The sequence below is a fragment of the Pleurodeles waltl genome, chromosome 3_1 (genome assembly GCF_031143425.1).
Source record: "Pleurodeles waltl isolate 20211129_DDA chromosome 3_1, aPleWal1.hap1.20221129, whole genome shotgun sequence".
In the NCBI taxonomy this organism is placed as follows: domain Eukaryota; kingdom Metazoa; phylum Chordata; class Amphibia; order Caudata; family Salamandridae; genus Pleurodeles; species Pleurodeles waltl.
This window is the reverse complement of record NC_090440.1, coordinates 912419010-912440903: the sequence shown is the minus strand read 5'-3', so window position 1 is coordinate 912440903 and position 21894 is coordinate 912419010.

Below are 21894 nucleotides of genomic sequence, written 5' to 3'. Positions count from 1 at the left end.
GTATGACCGGGGAGGACAGGCCCAGGGAACCCACTCTCCACGAGGCCCTCTCCAACATCATGGGAGCCTACCATCATTCCCAGGAGATGATGGCAACGGTACTGGCCAAGTTTCAGGAGACCCAGCGGCTGCAGGTAGAACAGAATTTGGGCTTCAGGGAGGAACTCAGATCCATCAATTCCACCCTGGGCACCATTGTAGGGGTGCTGAAGGAACTCCTCAACACCAAGAGGAACACTGTGGCACAAGAAGGGTTCCCTGACACTAGCTTGGACGATGAACTGCCCATCACCTCCGCCAGAGCTACTGGACAGGAGGCACTGCCACAGGACCACCACACCAGCACCCCACCCCCTGCAGAGGGAGAACCACCCCGCAAAAGGTCCCTGAGATCCAGGACAAAGACAGAGAAGGATGTCAAGACACCCACAAAGAAATGAGACCACCCTGATTGTCATCCATTTGTCCCACCTTGTCACCCTGTTCATACTTAAACTGCCCCAGCTCCACTTCCTATGCCCCTTTGCACAATGCACCTGTGAGACTAATAGACTGGACTCTGCCATGGACATTCCTCCACCATCACCCCTCACCATTTTACAACCCCCTCCAATATTGAGCACTTAAATAAACACCCTTAAAGCACAAAACAATCAGGAGTCTGTCTGTGATTTCGAAATTGTGTATTAGCAATAACAGAGGCAAAATGATCTTTCAAATGTAATGTCAACATACCTATGGCACACAGCTCTAGTCCATGAGGAAACAAAGCAGATGTCACACTGTGGGACCCAAATCTGTGAAATCGTAAGGGAAAGTGACAACTCAGTGACCATACACTGGGTGAAAATGACAGACAGTAGAGAGGTAGTGGATGAAAATCAGATGTAGCAGGCAGTGTTGTCTTCTTACCTGTGTCTCACTGGAAGTATTGCAGGATCATCGTGTTCCTGCTGTCAATGTCCTCTTCTTCTGCTTCCTCGTCTTCATTGTACACAGGCTCCACAGCTGCCACAACACCTCTATCTGGACCATCCTCCTGCAGAAAAGGCACCTGCCGTCGCAAAGCCAAGTTGTGAAGCATACAGCAGGCCACGATTATCTGGCACACCTTCTTTGGTGAGTAGAATAGGGAACCACCTGTCATATGGAGGCACCGGAACCTGGGGTTCAGGAGGCCGAAGGTTCGCTCTATAATCCTCCTAGTTCGCCCATGGGCCTCATTGAGGCGTTCCTCTGCCCTTGTCCTGGGATTCCTCATTGGGGTCAGTAGCCATGACAGGTTGGGGTAACCAGAGTCACATGCAAATGTTGAGGGACAACTGTTAGACACACACTGACTTATAGGGACATCCACAGACCCAGACAACTATTCCCACTGATTTGGGTCCATGTCCTCACCTAATAGCCATACCCGGTGCCTCTGGAGTTGCCACATCACATAAGGGATGCTGCTATTCCACAGGATGTAAGCATCATGCACTGAGCCAGGGAATTTGGCATTAACATGGGAGATGTACTGGTCTGCCAAACACACCATCTGCACATTCATCGAATGGTAACTCTTCTGGTTTCTATACACCTGTTCACTCCTGCGGGGGGGACCAAAGCCACATGTGTCCCATCAATGGCACCTATGATGTTGGGGATATGTCCCAGGGCATAGAAGTCACCTTTCACAGTAGGCAAATCCTCCACCTGAGGGAAAACGATGTAGCCCGTATGTTTTTCAGCAGGGCAGACAACACTCTGGACAACACGTTGTAAAACATAGGCGGGGACATCCCTGATGCTATGGCCACTGTTGTTTGAAATTACCCACTTGCTAAGAAATGGAGTACTGACAGCACCTGCACTTGAGGGCGGATTCCTGTGGGATGGCGGAAAGCTGACATCTGGTCTGGCTCCAACTGGGCACACAGTTCCTGGATTGTGGCACGATCAAGCCTGTAGGTGATGATCACATGTCTTTCCTCCATTGTCGATAGGTCCACCAGCGGTCTGTACACCGGAGGATGCCGCCATCTCCTCACATGCCCCAGCGGACGGTGCCTATGGAGGAGAACAGCGAGCAGAGAGTCAACGAACTCTGAGGTACGTAAACACAGCTTACTCTGAAAATATTAATAAATCGATATTTGCCTGTATGAGTGGTTAGGCAAGGCCTAGGTATGTGTGACGCAGTCTAAAATAATGCCATGTGGGCCCTTGAAATGGCAGTTGCCTGACCTGTAAAGTGGGACAGGGGGATATGAGGTAACTACGCTGGCGTTGTACACCGTCGCGGTAGGCGCTTGAAGACCGCAGCGCAATTCTGCATTGGTTAACATTGGGCCCTATGGGTCCCAGGAGCCAATGACGATGTACGCCGGCAGTGAGAGCATGCACCGCCGCGGACGTGACTGCCATTTTCTATCTGTTCAATCACTCAATACCTGATCTTCGAGAGGAGAGGACCTACACTGTAAGTGCTGCTGTGACCTCAGTCTGGAAGAGACAATGGCTCGTGTGTCTGGGGAAAGGGCCCCTGCCTTCAGCACGGAGGAGTTGGAGAAACTTGTGGATGGGGTCCTCCTCCAGTACACGCTACTCTATGGTCCTTCAGACAAACAGGTATGTACACTGTGAGCATGCTGTATGGGCAATGCCTGTGTGGAGTGGGGTGGATGAAAGATAGGGGGGGTGAGAATGAGGCATGCATGAAACGACGGTGAGTGCATGTGCGTCATGGCAAGGGTAGGGATGCGGGCCAATGACTGTGACGGTGCAGTTGGTAATTACTTCTCTTTTCCCCTGTACAATTCCTGTAGGTCAGCGCCCACCAGAAGAAGGACACTTAGCGTGGCATCGCCAAGGAAGATCGGACCCTGCGTGTCTTCCACAGATGGAGCACCCACTGCCGGAAAAGATGGGAGGACATTCGCCGCTGGAGCAAGAAGACGGCGGAGGCCCAGCTGGGGATGGCCTCCCAAAGTGGGAGGGGTGCCCGTCGCACCATGACCCCCCTGATGTTCAGGATCCTGGCGGTGGCATATCCGGACTTGGATGGGCACTTGAGGGCATCACAGCAGCAACAAGGGGGTGAGTACACTCTCATTCTGCTGATTCAGCGCGCATTTTAGGTGTCTGGGTGGGGGAGGTGGGCTGTGGGTACCCCTAGGCCAGGGCGGGTTTGCTAGTTAAGTTCCCTTCTTCAGGCAGGCCCTGTGGCACCCCACCTGTGTACCGTGCCAACTACACCTAGTCAGGCTCCTGTGACATCCATGTGTGCAGCAATCGGCCATAGCCTTGTAAGCCATGTCCCAGGGATTGAATAGTGGACCCCAAGTGCGCAGTGTAGTGCAGGGGGCTTCTGTGTCTGTCGTGTCCACCAACAGTAGCGGTATTGCATACACTGAACATGTCTTTCTTCTTTCTTCCCCCCCTTTTTGTGGTCTCCCTGCCCTTGTGTGCATTAGCATCATCAGGCGGAGGAGCAGTGGCACCGGAGCAGGAGGGAGCTGCATCCCACATGGCCCTGGAGGGCGACACTACGGACTCCGAATTCACCAGTGGGACGGATGGCGAGGGGAGCTCCACGGTGGGTACAGGAGCTGACAACAGCGAGACGGACTTCTCCTCTGATAGGAGCTCCCTTGCGGTGGCAGCCCCATCTGTGCCCCCGCGTCTACAGGTACAGCCACCACCCCCCCTACCAGCACCGCTCTCCCAGCAGCCCCTCAGCATTTGCCCCGTTTCTGCTCACCCAGGAGGTGGGCATTTCCTTTGCCCCAGGCACCTCAGGCCCTGCCCCTGTCACCCCTGCTGCCCTCAGTGAGGAGGCCATTGACCTCCTCAGGTCCCTCACCGTTGGGCAGTCTACCATTTTGAATGGCATCCAGGGTGTAGAGAGGCAGTTGCAACAAACCAATGCATTCCTGGAGGGCATTCACTCTGGTCAGGCAGCCCTTCAGCGAGCTTTTTGGACTCTGGCCTCAGCACTGGTGGCAGCCATTGTCCCTGTCTCTAGCCTCCCCCCTCCAACTTCCTACACCCAGACCCACACCTCTGTACCTCAGCCTATTCCAAGCACACCATCAGACCAGCATGCACACACCTCAACACACAAGGGAAGCTCTGGCAAACATAAGCACCACACATCCCACAGGCACTCACGCAAGCATCATACACATACAGACACACCAACATCCACTGCCTCCACTGTGTCCCCCTCCTCCTCGTCTCCCTCCTCCCTCCCTGGCTCGACTCCACTCACACCTGCATGCACTACATCCTCAGCCAGTACGTCCATTACCAGCACACCCACCACCACACCCTGCTCACATGCAGTCACCTCCCCCACTACCATTCACACATCCCCTGTGTCCTCTCCCAGTGTGTCTGTGAGGCCACCTCCCAAGGTACACAAATGCAGCCACACACCCACCCAACAGCCATCCACCTCACGACAGCCTACAGCCCATGCACCTTCACCCAAAGTCACAAAACGTACACCGCCTACAACCACTACCTCTTCCTCCACTCCCAAACCCCCTCCAGCTACCCGTCCCAGTGTTCCTAAGAAACTTTTCCTGTCCAGCCTTGACCTCTTTCCCTCACCTCCCCCACCCCGTCAGTCTCCTGGGGCCCGACTCTCCAGGTCCCAACCTAGCACCTCAGCCACAACATCGGCTGGACCCGTGGTGCCAGTAGTCACCGGATTATGGAGTGCACCAGGCAGCAGGGCAGGCAGTGTGGCAAGGAGCCAGAGCACGGACAGTCCCCCACCTGTCAAGCATAAAAAGTTGGACAGTGCCCGGCGGGAGAGGGGAAAGAAACCAGCCACCAAAGCCGCTCCCAGGGGGACAGTTGGGAGTGTGGAGACAGCTGCGACACCATCCAAGGGGGGAAAGGGGCACAGTAAAACCGGCAAGTCTGGGAAGATCAGCAAGGTGGACAAGACCACCAGCAGCCCCGCTGCCCAGGAAGCGACCGCCAGCAGCAGCCCCGCTGCCACAGACAGGACCGCCAGCAGCCCCACTGCCCAGGAAGTGACCGGCAGCAGCCCCGCTGCCCAGGAAGCGACAGCCAGCAGCAGCCCCGCTGCCACAGACAGGACCGCCAGCAGTCCCGCTGCCCAGGAAGCGACCGCCAGCAGTAGCCCTGATGCCATAGACAGGACCGCCAGCAGCCACACTGCCCAGGAAGCGACCGCCAGCAGCAGTCCTGCTGCCACAGACAGGACCGCCAGCAGCCCTGCTGCCCAGGAAGCGACCGCCAGCAGCAGCTCCGCTGCCACAGACAGGACCGCCAGCAGCCACACTGCCCAGGAAGTGACCACCAGCAGCAGCCCCGCTGCCCAGGAAGCGACCGCCAGCAGCAGCCCCGCTGCCACAGACAGGACCGCCAGCAGCTGAACCGCTGCCCAGGACACCGCCGCCAGCAGCCCCGCAGGGCAGAACAAGACCGCCAGCAGCTGAACCACTGCCCAGGACACCGCCGCCAGCAGCCCCGCAGGGTAGAACAAGACCGCCAGCAGCTGAACCGATGCCCAGGACACCGGCGCTACAAGAAGCACTGCCAAGGACACCGCCACAAGCACCGCTGCCCAGGACACCGCCGCCAGCAGCCCCGCAGGCCAGTCATCGCAAATTATTCCGACGCTACTGAGTCCGCCACGGGCAGGATGAAGCACTCTGGGCACAAGACCCCCTCCAGAACCAGTGGAGAGATACATCCACTACCTCTGTCTTTGGCAGGATGAAGCAGTCTGGGCACAAGGCCCCCTCCAGAACCAGTGGAGAAAGGCATCCACTACCTCTGTCCTTGGCAGGATGAAGCACTCTGGGCACAAGGCCCCCTCCAGAACCAGTGGAGAGATACATCCACTACCTCTGTCCTTGGCAGGATGAAGCACTCTGGGGGCAAGGCCCCCTCCAGAACCAGTGGTGACTGTTCTCCACTTGAGAGTCTGTGGCTTTGCACTCCCCAGGATTGAACAGTGGGCAAACCACCCACTTTAGAGACTTGAGAGACTGTAGCTTTGCACTCCCCAGGATTGAACTGTGGGCAAACCACCCACTGTAGAGACTTGAGAGACTGTGGCTTTGCACTCCCCAGGATTGAACAGTGGGCAAACCACCCACTGTAGAGACTTGTGAGACTGTGGCTTTGCACTCCCCAAGATACATCAATGGGCATGGAGCCCCCTTGTGGATCTGGCATCGTGCACTCAACCGGCTAAGGTGCCCCCCTTCCCTTCCCCCTAAGGTGCCTGTTTTATTTCTATCTGATGCCCCTGCAGTGTTCCCTCCATTTTGATCGGGTATTGAGAAAGCGCATTTTGTCAAGGGAGGAGGCGGAGGCTGCACCTGAAAGGGCAGGATCCCTTTTAAATCGAACTTTCGTGCTCCCGCCCTGCGAGAAGTGCGTTTTGTCAAGGGTGCCCTGCGGGAAGCGCGGTTTGTCAAAGGAAGAGGCGGCGGCTGCACCTGAAAGGGCAGGAGCCCTTTCAATCGAACTCTCGCGCTCCCGCCCTGCGGGAAGCGCATTTTGTCAAGGGAGGAGGCGGCGGCTGCACCTGAAAGGGCAGGAGCCCTTTAAATCGAACTCTCGCGCTCCCGCCCTGCGGGAAGCGCGTTTTGTCAAGGGAGGAGGCGGCGGCTGCACCTGAAAGGGCAGGAGCCCTTTAAATCGAACTCCAGCGCTCCTGCCCTGCGGGAAGCACGTTTTGTCAGAGGAAGAGGCGGCGGCTGCACCTGAAAGGGCAGGAGCCCTTTAAATCGAACTCTCACGCTCCCGCCCTGCGGGAAGCGCGTTTTGTCAAAGGAGGAGGCGGCAGCTGCACCTGAAAGGGCAAGAGCCCTTTTATATCGAACTCTCGCACTCCCGCCCTGCGGGAAGCGCGTTTTGTCAAGGGAGGAGGCGGCGGCTGCACCTGAAAGGGCAGGAGCCCTTTAAATCGAACTCTTGCGCTCCCGCCTCGCGGGACGCGCACGGGCCGCGCCCGGGCCAAGGGCGGGCCCGTCCTGCGCCCGTCAGTGTCTGACAGAGGCTGGGCTGGGCCACCCCCTTGATATTTTCATTTGGATATTACTGGTTTCTCTTCTTGGGCAACTATATATGGTAGGGGTGTGTGCTCTTTCATTTCGATTCACATATGGACTACATCATCGAATGGGCTATAGGGCCAAGAGGAGACGTTTAAAGACTTTGAGCTGCTGCTAGTGCTGGCTCTATAGACAGGGGCAGAGGCCCTTTAACAACTCCTTTCTCTGCACTCCCGTGTCGTGCCCGCCAGAGCCCGGAGGAGGCTGGGCTGGGCTGGACTCATTTTGCTGTTATTTGTTGTTATTTGGCTTAGTGACTTGCATATATTTTGTTGCGACTAGATAAAAGTGTTTAACATAGTAACCCCATATACATAATATACATAATGGGGAAAAGAAAGCAAAATCAAATAGGGAATGGTATTAATAAAAAAAAACAGGGAAGTGCTAATACGATCACAAATTACCTCACAGATGCAATGGGGAAAATTAATGAAGAAATTATCAATGCTGAAGCACGCTTAGTGGCAACAAAAAAGGTCATACGTGAGGCCATTATTGAAGTGAGCACTGAGGCTGTAGGCTTAATTACTGAACTGAAATCCCCAAAGGGAAAAGGTACTGGGACGGATCCTAGACTTTCCTTAGGCTCCCTTTTACCTACAGATATAATAGAAGAAATTGATTCCTTGAACAGTACAGATGACCAAATTTCCTCACCACCAAAGAAAAAAAGAAGTAGGCAGACTACTAATACTAAATTTTTACAACCAACCTCACAGTTTTCTAAGGGTAGGAAATTAATAACTGAAATGCATGGGGGTCATGCAGTAACACTATCACCAGACACCGATGGCCCCTTACAAAAACGTATGGAAACTCTTTTCAAGAAACTGCATGGCAAGCTAGACCAGATAGAGTCAAAAGTATTATTAGAATTCAAGGAGATAAAAGAACATATAACTAAGATAGAAGCAAGTGTTAATTCAATGACTAAAGCAAAACATTTGTCCCATGGTTGTGACACTATACCAAATGAAGATATAAGGAATAGTGCAATGAGAGGGAAAGAAGATTCCAATGAAAGAAGTATAGAAAATCGGCCCCTCATACAGAAAGAGATTCCACTGCCTAAGGAACCCACGACCAATCATACGGAGCAATTGGATAGGAATCATAGATGCCAGTCCTTGATTAGAAATAGACCTGTGAAAGAGGTATTACAACTACCGCCAGATGCTATACCATATACAATCATTCTAAAAAATGTTCCCAAATTAGGACAAAATATCATTTAACCTGGGCGGATTTACGTAACAAGGTAGTACACTGGATGGCAGAGTATATATGTACACCAGATATAATATTTCGTGAAATATTATATGCAAGAAGAGTTGATTGGGTGGGATATTTGGAGAAAGAAGAGTGAGACTGCATTGTGGTTAATTTTCGTAACCCTCATTTTGTGGGCCAATTACTGGCGGACTTGGATATAAGATATGGGACTCGCAAAAATCTGAGGAAAGAGATTATGGCTGTTCCTCTAGGATATTTTTATAGAATGATGAATACCTGAGGCACAAGAGACACGGGGGATACAGGGAAAACATCCAGTAAACTGGTGAGGTATAACAAACTAGAGTGCTCCAATCGATTTGCTCCCCTGAGTAACATGGAGGATTTGGATTGACAACAGGAGGACATGAGTAGGAAAGAGATCCTGTTACCTGATAAAATACAACCTACTATTGTAGCCCCCTCTCTAAAATCTCCAGGTTGCAATGGTGACACTGAGATAGACAGGAGACCCCTAGCAGGAGACTTAATTATACTCATGTCATGGAATATAGCTGGAGTAAAAACGAAAATGGATGAGAAGGAATGGCAGACCACAATAAGTTAATCACATATAGGGGGTCATTCCAACCCTGGCGGTCAATGACCGCCGGGTTGGAGGACCGCGGGATCACCGCCGACAGGCCGGCGGTGCTCCCAAGGGCATTCCGACCGCGGCGGTAAAGCCGCGATCGGACCGGCAACACTGGCGGTCTCCCGCCAGTGTACCGCCGCCCTTTGGAATCCTCCAAGGCGGCGCAGCTAGCTGCGCCGCCGAGGGGATTCCGACCCCCCCTACCGCCATCCAGTTCCCGGCGGTCCGCCCGCCGGGAACCGGATGGCGGTGGGGGGGTCGCGGGGCCCCTGGGGGCCCCTGCAGTGCCCATGCCACTGGCATGGGCACTGCAGGGGCCCCCGTAAGAGGGCCCCTACAAGTATTTCACTGTCTGCTTGGCAGACAGTGAAATACGCGACGGGTGCAACAGCACCCGTCGCACCTTCCCACTCCGCCGGCTCGATTACGAGCCGGCATCCTCGTGGGAAGGGAGTTTTTCCCTGGGCTGGCGGGCGGTCTTTTGGCGACCGCCCGCCAGCCCAGGGAAAAACTTAGAATACCCTCCGCGGTCTTTCGACCGCGGAGCGGTATTTCGGAGGGGGGAACTCTGGCGGGCGGCCTCCGCCGCCCGTCAGGGTCAGAATGACCCCCATAATCTGCCTACAAGAGACGTGGCACACGGGATCCTTTTTTATTGAAGGATATGCCATATTTTCCACCCCAGCTACTGCCTCACCTAGCGGAAGGGCAAAGGGAGGATTAGCAATATTGCTCTCAACACTGGTTCCTTATACTCTGGTGAAATCTTCCCTTGATTCTCCTTATTATCAGTTTTTATTTCTTCAGATAGATGGGATTTTAGGGATTGTTTTTAATAAACTACTACAATAATAAATTTGATGGCACCAATAGAGTAGTGGCATCGACTCTTCAGGAAGATTTGCAAACTTTCGTAAATTATATAACTTCAAGCTATATAATAATATGGGTTGGAGACTTTAATATTGGGACATGCCAGAATACTATAGGAAAGACATGTGGAATTGTCGACGATGGGGGGAGTGCACAATTGCACTTTTTAAATAACAACTATGGAATTGTACTGAATGAGATATTATTTAGATATGATCTAGACTTGATGGAACAAGAGGGGCTTAAAGGAATGAAACTTACATCATCTATAGGAAGAGGACATTTCTCATTAATTGACCATATATTAATGTCAAAGAGCAATATGGATATGGTCGAATCCCTGAAGATTGAGCCAACCATCTATAGTGATCATTATCCCTTGTTGTTAACTTTGAGATTGGTTAAACCTTTTAATATAGGTGAACGATTGGCAAGGAATATAGGAATAAGAAGGGAAAATGGCATTGTAATTAAATGGACTGGGGTAAATGAAACAGATGTGATGAAAAAAGTTGTAACGCGACATCATCAAGACATTCTCACATGTACAGAACATAACCAAAGCCCAAATGAGATCCTAGGATCCTTCATCCAGCTTAGAAATGCCATTGCAGGATACCTAGTGAGAACATTGGGGAGTAAAAAGAGCGGAAAAGTGGGGTGGTTTGATCACAACTGTTCACTAGCAAGTCAGGAATTAAAACAAGCCCTGCAGGCTCGACCAAGAAACAGGGAAGAGGTAATTATTAAACGTTCTAATTACAAACTTGCACTAATGACAAGGAAGGCACAATTGAGAGCTAGGGCATGGGCTGATCTTGAGCAAGCAACAACATTAACAGATAGTACTTTATTTTGGAAAACAATTAATCAACCATTCCTAAAAAATAATGATGTACCCCAAATAAAAGTACATGTTCCGTCATCAGAATGGCTTTCACATTTTGGCTTAACTTTTAACCCAGATAATCTGATTACCCACATATCGAATAGGGGGGTAATCGAGATAAAGCCACCTTTTTTGCAACCAGTTAGTATAGGGGAAGTGAAATCTGCTATGGGAAGATGTTTGAAAGGGAAGGCACCAGGCCCTGATGGGGTGCCAGTAGATGCTTACTTGACATACATCGATTTATGGTGCCCTATTTTGACCCAAGTCTTCTTCAGTGTGACAAAGGGATATATATTAACATCTTGGACTGGAAGCATAATTGTCCCCATTTTCAAAAAGGGAGATAGAGGTGACCCCAAATGCTATCGGCCAATCTCACTTTTAGATACCTCCATCAAATTGTTGGGAAGAGTACTCCTAGAAAGATTAGAATTATGGGCAACCAAAAACCATATACTCACAGAGGCCCAATTGGGATTCAGGGCTGGGGTTGGTACTCTGGAACAATGCATAAATCTTAACCTAATAATAAGTAAATATACAATAGCGAGGAAGGGTCATATGTTCCTCTGCTTCGCTGATCTTAACAGTGCTTTTAATTTGGTGAACTGTGTTAAGCTGTGGAAAGTTTTGACAGACATGGGTGCACCCCTAGATATAATAAGTTTTTGGGCACAATTATATAATCATTTAACAGCATGGGTGAGATATGGAAGAAATGGTGAGTGTACCCCAGGTTTTAGGATAGGGAGAGGAATACGTCAAGGCTGTGTCTTGGCACCTCTTCTATTCTCCCTTTACATAAATGGAGTAGATGCCCATTTAAAAAATATGAATATCGATACCCCTAAAATAGGAGAATGCTCTATCCCAGTTCTTTTATATGCAGATGATGCTGTACTGCTGTCACGAACTGCAAATGGGCTGCAGAGGCTAATTGAGGGTTTGTGGAATTTATGGAGGAAAGAGATATGTTGTTGAATCTGAGCAAAACTGTTGTAATGACCTGCGGGCAGGGAAAAGTCAGGAAGAAAGCTTTTTTTATCAAAGGTCAAAAATGTGAGGAGGTGAATGGATTTACATACCTGGGTATACAATTCTCTAATATGGGACATTGGAAACAACATCTAGAAATCATTAAGATGAAGTATGTTATGACAACTGAGGCTGTTTTTAGATTTTCAAAACAAATCGGCAATAAACCCCTTAGGGAAATGCTGCAAATCTACAAAAGTAAATCAATTAACAGCATTACGTATGGTTCTGCCCTTTGGGGTTCGATGCCCGAGATCCGCTCATTACAAGTGCTAGAGAATACATTTTTTTGCAGAATATTGGCGGTGCCAAATACTACTTCCACATTTATGGTACATAAGGAGTTGGGTTGCCCTTACGTGGAAGATCTAATATACACCAACGCGTTGTTGTCCTGGCATGGTATTTGGTCTAAAGAAGGGGCGCTTTTTACTCAAAAGATTATTAAAGATTGCCTTACACTAGAATACTGGGATAGAATTCCATGGTTCATGCACTTAAAAGATTTGTTGAAAGGCATAAATCTAGTTCCAAATTTGGATAACCCAGGTATTACCCTCCAATTTAGTAAGAAATAATTGAAAGATTAACTTACAGCATGGAGGGTCTGTGAAAGAGAAAATAGGGAACGTAGGAAGACAACAGTAGCACTTTATATGACTGAAAATAATGAGCTAATGCCAAATTATTTGATGAACGTAGCAAACATTCAGGATAGATTTTATCTGACTCGAATGCGCTTTAGAACGCTACACTTTTTGGTAGCTTTCCCAAAGATGAGGATTTGGAGTAAAAGTCTACCTAAGTGCCCCTGTGTGGGACAGTTTGCACAATCCACAATGCACTTTATTATATCTTGTAAATTTTATCACGATGCTAGGAAGACATTTTTAAAACCTTTATTTATTTCTAATAAATTATTTTATTGTAGAGAGGCTTTTAACTACTTATGTAATTTGGATACTAATGAGAAATGTGATGCAGTGATAACATTTATCCTAAATGCCATTGAATTAAGAAAAAAGCTGTCATATTTAGAAAATCTTCGGTATGAGAATGAAAAATTCCACAACCTGTAGTAGTAAGGGTTTTTATTTATCTATTTATCTATTAGTAATGTTTTTTTTTTTTTTTTTTTTTTGTATTTTATTCTATTGTATATTTTACTATTATTCTAAAGGGATTGTTTTTATCTTTTGTGGAGTAAAATCCGAATAAAGATTGATTTGATTTGATTTGATTTGATTTGATTTGAGTGTGGGCCTCACCCATGCCTTTTGGGCCCAGTGATCCACGGACTATGATGGTGGAATCCCTTGGACTTGTGTTTTTGGTGTACATAATTGTATATTGTATAAAAGTATATATTTGTATATATTTTCGATTCATTTCTTTGAATATATCCAATTATTCGACTCATCTCCTTTTGTCCTTGCATTCTTCCAGGGGGGTTGGGGGGTGTAACTGTGATGTATCAACATGTACTTGTGTGTGTGTTGTAGTGGGTGAAGGTGGGGGTGTTGCATATTGCATGTGTGTGTCACTGTTTTTTCCATCCCCCCGTGTCGTAGGTGCAGTACTCACCGTTGTCTTTGCCGCCGGCGTTCGTGCTCCTGGTAGAGGAGCAGGAAGATAAAGGCTGGCAGAATTTGGAGCTCCGGTTCCATGGCATCCTGGTTCCTCGTGGGGTGTGTAGAGGTGAGTGTTTTCCCTTCGAAGTCCTGTTTCCGCTGTGTTTTTGTTTGCTGTGAATACGCCCCAGTGGCGGATTGGTGGGTTGTAATTCTGTGGGCAGTACATTGTCCTCCTCCTGTCTGTTGGCGGTTACCGCCGCGCTGTTTGTTTGTACCGCCGTGGCGGTCGGAGTGTTAAAGTGGCTGTATGTGTTGGCGGTTTCCGCCACGGTCATAATTCTATTTTTTTTACCGCCGGCCTGTTGGCGCTTTTACCGCCGCTTTAACACCAACCGCCAGGGTTGTAATGACCACCTATGTGTCTAGTCTGACAGCATATTGCCCGACCCGATTTTAGAGGTTAGCCCCAGATCCATACTTGGATATAATGTCAGTAATCTGCCTTTGGTGTAGATGGTAATCCTCTTGAGAGGCTGCTAGATCCGTGACAGACGAACTACATGTCTCACAGTGTGCGTCCCAGGATAATCATCTTTGAATGCCCTCTGCCCCCTCTAGGTCAGTGCACTGTTTATATTATAAACCATACTGTATTGGAAGTACAGTTCCGATATAATGCTATGTCGTGGTGATAGAAGCTGTCTTCTGAACAGGCAACACAAACAAGCATATTGCGTAGAGTTCTTCTAGCCTAGGACAGAAAGTACTGATTATATGTTGTGCAAAGGTCAATTAAAGAAACAGCTTGTTCCTCACTTTCCCAGAATAAATTAGAATAAAAGATAGCTGATTTAAACATATAAAAATCATCGCTAAAAGCAACAACTAAAAAATGAACAGTAAAATGAAGCGAAAACAGCGTTGACCAACCTGGGTCCTAAAGATCCTCACCACACACCATCCGCACACCTTACAACACACACCCATGATTTGAGAGAGAGGTCTGACAGGAGAATGCTGTTCCTTCCCCACACAATACTACGCACACCACTATTTGAGAGAGAAGTCTGGCAAGAGAAGTCAGTTCATCCACACACCCAACCATGCATGCCTGTTATCTGAGAGAGAAGTCTGACAGGAGCGGGCAGTCCATCCCCACACTCTTGTACCACGCACTCCTGTTTCATGAGAGAGAGGTCTGAATGGAGAGGACAGTCCATCCACACGCCCTACAACACACACCCCTCATCTGAGAGAGAGGTATGACAAAAGAGGTCAGTTCCTCTCCACATGTTACTACTAGAGGTGGGAGGAATTTTTAATTCAGCCTGCAGAACTGGAGGAATTTAGTAATACTTTGTTACTCTTGTAACCTGAAATTACTAATAAATTCCACCACTCCGCCGGTGGAATTAATCAGCACTACTATAGACTACAGCTCAGTGCACTTTTACATCACAATAACTTTTTTAGAGACTATTCTGGATCCTTTGTAAATGCAGTGGTGACAAGAAACACGCATGCATGCGAGAACCCTAGATTCATTGCTGCTTCTTACAAGGATTCCTAGGGGTTAATGAGGGGAAGTGTCTTCCTGTGAAACCTAGACAGAGTTCAGCTTAACCCAGCCGCATCAAGCACTCCATGGAGTCACACTGTATACCCTGGTTTTTGCCACCAGTAATTGAGCCATCACACCACAGGCCTTCTCTGGGCCAATCAGCAGGCTTCTTGCTTTGAGGCTGCATTTCTTGTCACTAGAATAGACAAGATGACAGAAATGTGGCAGTTTGCTAAAAGCACAGCGACATGTGTTGGTCAGGTTTTATTATGTAGCAAATTTTCAGTGCACATTTTTCTAGTAAACCGAGCAACAACTCAACTGGAGCTTGAAAAAGTCAAATATTCTAAGACGAACTGAGAGCTACAATATTTTCCAGGGTGTCGAATACAACATTGGAATTGTTAAAATAATTTAATCTTAAATAGTTTTTATGTCTAATCATAAGTAAAAGTGTTGCTTATGTTTGTAAACATTCTTGAGTCACCTCAGAATATGCTTTTATTACAGATTCAGCATTCCTATACTGGAAACTTACAAATTAAAATATGTCTGAAACAGTTGTCTGTTCTCCATGACTCATTCATTAGGGTTTTGGTTGTTTACCAGGGTGGGGGAATGGGCTTTATTGCAGAGGAGTGTTATTTACCTCAAAGCAAAGCAGTAGAGGAGGCACTTAAAGCAAAACAAGTTAGGTGAAAGACCACAGTCTAAAGCCAGGAATGAGCCACAGGCGTTCAGTATAAAGCAGAATGGGAGATGGGCATAAACTGTATGGCGCAGAAGGAAGGGGGCATTCACTGTAAAGTGTGGCAAGAGAAAGGGGCATTCATGGTAAAGCAGGATAGACGATCACTGCAGTGGAGCGCAGCACAGGCAACAAAGAGATCTACTGCAAAGAAGACTTTCACCTGAAGGTAGGGTGCTACAAAAGGGGAATTCAGTGCCAAATGTGGCTTTAAAAATGGCATTTTCTGCACACAGTACAGAGCTGTACACTTAAGCTGCATTAGAATGCACTTAGTGGGGAGCAGTACAAAGCTTGCATGAAAGAACCGATTGCTCCGGGGAGGAGGACACTGCACTGGTGGGTCTGAGAGCAAGGCAACAGCACGGCAGGTTTGAGGAGAAGTGCATGGCACTGAAGGTCTGTGGCAGTAGGGTACAATAGTGAGGCGCAAGGCGGAGAACACACACGTCAGAGGAGCAGGCAGGGCACTGCACTGACTGGTCTAGGGAGCAGGATACTGCCTGACACTGCAGTGCCAGGTATCCTGTTGCATGAGTCTTGGTAGCAGTGCAAAGCGCAATCAACGGGGCTGGGGCTTCAGGGGGTAGGTCACTGCAGGGCAGGAACTATGGAGGGAAGGTTAAGGCATGCAGCTCTGGGGACATGGGGTGATACTCAGGGCGGATGTGCCGGGTCATCTTCATGCCAGTGATCACTGCTGGCTTCTTTGTGGTGAAGAAGGATGGGTAGAACCCCATGAAATCTCACAGAGTTTTTATGTAACTCCATGGATTTCTGCAAAGGAAAACTCCATGAGTTCTGCCCACCTCTAGTTACTATGCACACCCATTATTTCAGAGAGAGGTTTGAAAAGAGAGGTCAGTCCATCCTCACACTAAATGAAGCACAACCATTGTCTGATAGAGATGTTTCATAGGAGAGGCCTGTCACGCCCTCAAATTACTACACACACCGATCATCTGAGAGAGAGATCTGAGAGGAGTGACCAGGCCCACCACACTTACAACTAGGCATGTCTGTCAGAGAGGTGTGAAAAGAGAGGCCAGTCCCTTCACACACCCTATTACACATACCTGTCATCTGAGACAAAAGTCTCAGTGGAGAGAACAGTCCCTCTCCACACACCCTACTTTGCACACTTGTCATCTGAGTGACAAGTCTGACAGAAGAGACCAGTCCATGTAAACACTCTAATAATGCTAGCCAGTCATCTCAGACAGAGGTCTGAAAGAAAAGGGCAGTCCCGCTACACTCAGTACTACTCACATCTATTGTCTGATAGAGATGTCTCAAGAGAGAAGCCTGTATCTGCTCCCACATCCTACTACACACATCCATCATCTCAGAGAGGGGTCTGAGAGGAAAGGGAAGTCTGTTTCTACTCACCACTAAACACACTTGTCATCTGAGATAGAGGTCTTAGTGGAGAGGCTAGTTTCCCTGCACACACACTACTATGCACACTCGTCATGTGAGAGAGAGGTCTGACAAGAGAGACCTATCCATATACACACCCTAACACAATATATTAATTAAAATCCTTCTACCATGCATACACTCACAAAAACAATTATTTTACTTTAAAACAAAACGTAGAAAGTCACATAAAAAGACAAAAGTTTAAAGTAACATTATAGTCAGGTGTAATAAAAATATCTGTTTTCATTAAAAAAAAAACCTTAGCAATTCACTGACAAAAAGGTTAATGTAACATTATAATTAGGTGAATTTCTCAGTGACAATGTTAACATTTTGAACAAATTTTTTTTAAATTCAGCAGTTATAGTTAGCAGCACTAACTATAACTTGCACCCCAGGCATGCGCTGCTTAAGACCTCATGTATGATATCACTCATGACATGTTCCATGACATTACAGATGACGTCATCCAAGCTTCTTTTGTACACATTGCTCTATAAACAGGTATATCATTAGAGCTTTAAATGTAAGTGCAAAATAGCTCAGAAGAATATGAGGCATCATTAATGCCATCACAGAAACAACACTTAGGTTTTGAAAGCATGGGTTGTGTGCCACCTTGACCATGTACCATACACTTCATGGGTAGCATAGTCTACTTTAACAGTCAATCACAGATATAAGGGAAACCCACATTACATACAGTGCTCAGTCTGTATACACCTGTTCAGAGAACGCCAAATTCCTGAAAAAATACTGAACATCTGTTCCAAAAGGAATGCCCTACAAGGGACACTTTTTGTCTGTATCAAACCCCTGACAGTCACCAAACCTACAATAAGAAATGAAGTTGATATAAGTAGAGTAGTGGGTACTGTAAACATAATTCACTATATGGAGAGAATATGCCCTGTAACAGACTGTATGCAGACAGTGATACTCTCATGAGAAATACACTACAGAGTATTCAAACATATCTACTAAGAATAGTGTACACTGTATGCAACACTTGGCAAAAATACACCATTCTCCACAAATATACAGGTGTTAAAGATTATACTTTCTGCAGCTTGTGTGTAAATCTTTACAGAGGGCCCATCTTCTGAAGCAAAACAACCACATGTACATAGCTTAATACCTGGTGGGTACAATCTTCTATATGAAGTAGAAACTGTCATGCTGAAACAATTCTGTCTAATAACTCAAGGCTTCCTACAATACTTAGAGGCCTATGTTAGGGCTGGTATGCATCACTCTTGCAGCACGTAATGTGGTGCAAGAGTGGCACAAACCTTAAGTCAGATTTAGGAAGCCACACAAGGATACTTTGAGTGGCCCTGAATGGCTCCATAAATCTGGAGTAAGGCAACACAAATCACTGTTTTTGATGCATTCCCACATCTACCAGAACTGGTAAGCCTGGGACTGCACCATAAAGATACAGCTTCTCAGGAGAGGTGTAACGAGGAGAAATATCTTTAATTCTACAGCACACATAGAAAGTGGAATATGTCTCTTAGTATTGTTTTTGTACAGGAAGGTGTACCTTACTGCACAAAACCAATCCTGCGTGCAGCACAGGCACTTTGTACCATTGTGCAAGGATGCCTGCGTTGGTGCTAGGCTACCAAAAAAGATCCAATGCAGATGAAAAGGCAGGATTGTGATGCATTGCGTTAAATATTTTACACATTCCTGCCCTTTATCTGTCACGCAGTTCAGCGCAGCAAGGTGACTTGCTACACTGCATCGCAGGACTTTTTCATAAATAGTCCCCTTTGTATGTAAAATCTTTGTCCTCCTAGAAACTATTCCTGCAGTGCCAAATGTGTGTATAACACATATCTTCAACTGTCACTTACACACAGAGCTACTCTTCAATACAAAAAAAAATGATGTGTTTAATACCTTCACACACCTGTGATGCACTACAAGCACCAAATAGCTGCACAAAGGCTGTAACAAATTAGGTAGAAAAATAAAATGGTATTTAACCACCACTATGTAAACTATAAAACAAACTAGCACACTTATTGGTTGATGTCATCCCATAAATTGGAGGGTGGTGATGAGCTCAAAGAAGAAAGGAAAGGGAGACTCAGGATGTTGCTCTTCAAACCTCGTCTGTTCAAGCTAAGGGGGACTCAGCAAGATCAGCTCCAGTTTCTATCCCACCTGCAGAGGTTGACACAGAGCAGGGACATAGTGGAGCAGTTTGGAAGTGTAAAAGAAGAAATAAAAGTTTTTTTTCAGAACTATCCACATACTTCTAATGTTGAAGAGCTATTGCCAATGCTGACCACTTTTTTCAAAGTTATATATATCTACGTGGAGAAGAAAATGGACGGAAAGTCAGGTGAAAGGTAAAATTTCAAATGGAGGTAGACTACTGTTTTCATTGTTTTGTGTTTCCAGGAGAGAAGTAACAATAACTTTACATGACTGCCATCACTTAACACCTACAGAGATAAAGATGAGCATAATGTTGTAGTTCTCATGAAACACTGTGAAAAAACACATATGTAATTGATTGTGAAAAAAACATAAATGCTGTGCTTGTCCAACTGGTTACTTGTCCACTCATTCATAAAAAGCAAATATTATCTAAATAGCCAAATTAACACTATCAGTAGATTTCTTCAAAAGACGTCAGCAATTCTAGGTCACATAATGGCATTGTTACTGAATGATGTAACTCCTACTCTGCAACACCTTTCTACCTTAGTGAAAAAGTCTGTATTTGAAATTAAAATGAAGGCTGTTGAATTAGTAGATATGAGTTTTTGCAAATTTTGTGTCAGCCTTTGTTTAAATGAAAAATTATTTTCATCATTTACCCTCCACCCTGTGTTGTTTTTTAAATATATTGTATAGTGATCTGAAATTGTTGTTTCACTATGATGGCAGATAATGGCATAATACGTAAACAAGTAAAACCCCAGTCAGAAACTGAAATTTGAGTGGCAGTGAAGTTAGTAATCAATGTAGGATTTTTCTATTATTCATAGAGCTTCCTTGAGCTTTCAAAATGATATACTTTGTGACCATAGTTAAAAGAAGTGAGGACACTACCTGTGATCTACAGTTAAGACAAAAGTTTAAGTGCATGACATTAAAGTCTAAACTTTTAAATGCCACTGATTTGAAATCAGGGTTTGCTATGTAAGCAAATCTTTCAAATTCAATTATGGTACATGCAGAATTGAAGCAATGTAAATATTCATGTACCGGAAAGTAGTTTACAGCAAAAAAGGTCTATGTTTGGCTGAGTTTCATTAGCAACTATTTGTTGATCAACCATACAAAATTCTTGAGCAGCTTGCAGTTTATTTATTAAGAACTGAAAATAACCTGTACACACATCAACAATACCTATGGCAACATTAGTGGAATGACACACTTGCTGTTGTGACAGAAGTAGGCCATGAAGAGTACTTAAGGTGCAGCATAAAGGTTTATGGACATATTGTTGCACTACTTCTTTTACAGATGGTGACTAAAGAAGTAGATTTAAATAACATTACTATAATAGTTGCTGCCATTGTCATACATAAACTGATATCCAATTATTGTGGAATTTTTAATTCCGCCATCAGAATTGGATGAATTTGGAAATTCTGTGTTACTCTCGTAATGCAGAATTACTAATAAATTCTGCTGCTCCACCGGTGTAATTAATCTGCAGTGTTTTGTTTTTAAACAGGGCTGGAAGAGGAAGCATTCTCTATATGTTTAAAAACCACTACAGATCAAGCTTCATCCTCTGGCCTGGTTTAAAAGCCACTGAGTGCACTGCTGTGCATACCCCCTGGTGCCCTACATGTTCAGAGTGTATAAGGCTTTACCTCACCCCTCTTATACACACTTATGGCTTATCTCTATGCATGCAGTACCTGATGGGAGATTGACTTGGCCCATAGCTTTCAGAGTGTCAGCATTTCAAAACTGTATGAAGTAAGGTGGAGGCACAATTTATTATTTTGTGTTCAGGGTTGAACTGAAGTGAAGTAAAGGATGGCTTAGTCAGACAGTGGGGGGCATATTTATGAGAGATTTGCACTGCTGTTGTGCCAAAAGCATTGATGCAACAGGGGCACATGCATTACTCCACATCTATGAGACAACCCTTTGCCCAAATCTGTTGTTTTTTAGGGCTTGTGTATGGCAAAAGCTCCGCCTACAGCAGCTGCCCCACACACAAATTAAAATATGCAAGGTAGGCGTTCCCCCACAAAATCTCATGCAAAACTCACATAGTGATTTGTATGGGTTTGGCAATGTGTGACGCATCAGCAAAGGTACCTAGTACAATCTTGAGAGTATCAGTAACTCCAATCTTGTGCCAAGTACAGCCTTGTTCTGTGTATTGCTCGGCTTCAAGTGTAGCCTATGTACTGAGTGTAACCTATTTCTGAGAGTGACCTGGTCTCTAGCCACCAGAAACTCAGACCCACTTTGTATACATTTCAACCTCTGTACAAAGATAAATCGTATTTCTATGTTCCTTTGTGAGTGTTCCCAACCACAATCCATGCATGTGGAAGTGTCCAAAGCATCAGGACATGGACAACATTAGCATTGACACAGATAACTGGAAGGCACATGTGCCAAACCACGGTCAACTGTATGTATAACCCATAAAGTTCTATCCTGTAAGAAATATGTATGAATTAGTTAGTATACATAACACACATGGACAGGTATGTCTCTGTAACAATGTGCATAATAACTAACATATCTCTTTTTTCTACTTTCAGCTGACCAAGATTATGGTCTGCAGCCATGGATCCATGATCCCATTCCCCCACCCCCAGATAGAGACCGGAAATGG